General features: G+C 34.3%; 2 long non-coding RNA genes across 3 annotated transcripts in view; one reads left to right on the plus strand and one right to left on the minus strand.

The window, feature by feature from the left end:
* LOC106532839 (uncharacterized) overlaps window positions 1-1,548 on the minus strand; it is a 28,077-nt gene extending 26,529 nt beyond the window's left edge. Inside the window, exon 1 of the long non-coding RNA XR_001312157.1 lies at window positions 559-1,548. This is a non-coding gene — a long non-coding RNA (uncharacterized LOC106532839). The remainder of the gene's footprint in view (window positions 1-558) is intronic.
* A 49-nt stretch (window positions 1,549-1,597) lies between these two features.
* LOC106532838 (uncharacterized) overlaps window positions 1,598-1,702 on the plus strand; it is a 1,509-nt gene continuing 1,404 nt past the window's right edge. For both annotated transcript variants that reach the window (XR_001312156.1, XR_001312155.1), the window contains exon 1: window positions 1,598-1,695. This is a non-coding gene — a long non-coding RNA (uncharacterized LOC106532838). The remainder of the gene's footprint in view (window positions 1,696-1,702) is intronic.

Consider the following 1,702-nt stretch of genomic DNA (forward strand, 5'->3'; position numbering starts at 1 on the left):
TCACAGGTTTGGTGTTGAAACAAATAATTGTTTTTTGTGATAAAACTGAAACAACAGAACATTTATTCTTTCAGTGCATGTATGTTGATATGGTCTGATATGTTTGACTGGTTATTTCCCACAGTTCCCAGTCTCCAAATGTTCTCTGAAAACAATCTAATTTATGGACTTATTATGGACAATAACAACAGAGACTTTCTCATCAACACTGTTATCATTCTGGGGACATTTTTCATCCATAAAGCTAAATATCTTCAGGTTAAACCAAATTTCTATCATTTTCACAATGACTTTACTTTGTACTGATTCTCTTAAAGTGATGCAAACTAAACATGCCCACAGTCTGAGCTCTTTAATTATATGATTTAACATCTAAACCCTGGACTTTTTTAAACTTCTTATCTTTATTTACACCCATCCTTTTCTCTTATATGCAAGTTTGTTTGAAACACGCCTTATTGTTTGTACATTATTATTATTTTGTGTTCTTTGTTGTTTAATAAAAAACCTTACAGGTGGCTAACAACTGTTAGCATGAATGTTGTGTAGCTAACTCACCTCCAAAGACTGGAGTCCGTAGAGAAAACTTCAGCACCGCTCGGACTTGGAGGATTTAACAACTTGTTGGATTTTCTGAGGACATTTTAATCACATTTCTCTGCATCATATTTTTGCTCTCACGGTTTCAGGACTTAGCTCATCTGAAACGGAAGCGACATCAGGAAGCGAAGCCTCGGAGGACGTGAGGTGAGGAAACAGCGCGCCCTCTGCTGGCCGAGACACGAAACTACAACAACAACAATAAAAAATCTGTGGTTTCAGCCTTAATTCAGTTCTATTTAATTTTCAGTATTTATCWAAACAGACAGCTTAATAAATCCACTGTATGAGTTTATGTAAATGTTTTGTTTTTTTGAACATTTATTAAATATTACTTTTTGTTGTTGATATACAGAAAAACACTGTCGTCCTTTTTCATGTGGCACAAAAACGTGCAAAAAAAACCTAAAAAAAAAAACCATTGTGATGGAATATGGCATTGTTATCATTAACTCACAGGATCATAATAAAACCCAGGAAGGCGGGGCTTAGTTCGTAATAAATGACAGTTTATTATAAAGATTACAATCTGTTAAAAGAGCTCATCAGTTGTCATCGAGCGCTCTCCACTTTATAGAAAAGAGAAAACTACAGGTAAACACACACCACTCAGTCCAGAAACCACAAACATACTGTAAAAAGAGGAAGCTAGTGAGGAAGAGGAGGGCAACCATTAATCATAACTGGGAGGAGGAAGGTTTCAGGTCAGTCAACAGGAAGCTGACGGACAGTTTTCACTCATCGTTCAGTCTTTGTTCCCGTTTAATTCGATAATTTATCTCCAGATGTCAGATTAGAGTCGATGATTTAATGTTACACATTTTTGAGTAAAAATTTACCCTAAAAAAAATCAACTAAAATCTACGTAACTTGACTCTGCAGCGCCTCCTGGTGCTCACGAGGATCTACGATTTCTTCAAACAGCTTTAAAAAACTTTACTGTTTCTAATGTTTTATAACAGGTTAAACTTTATAAAACTTTACTGTTTCTAATGTTTTATAACAGGTTAAACTTTATAAAACTTTACTGTTTTCTAATGTTTTATAACAGGTTAAACTTTATAAAACTTTACTGTTTCTAATGTTTTATAACAGGTTAAAC

Source organism: Austrofundulus limnaeus, unplaced genomic scaffold (assembly GCF_001266775.1).
Source record: "Austrofundulus limnaeus strain Quisiro unplaced genomic scaffold, Austrofundulus_limnaeus-1.0 Scaffold836, whole genome shotgun sequence".
NCBI classification, from domain to species: domain Eukaryota; kingdom Metazoa; phylum Chordata; class Actinopteri; order Cyprinodontiformes; family Rivulidae; genus Austrofundulus; species Austrofundulus limnaeus.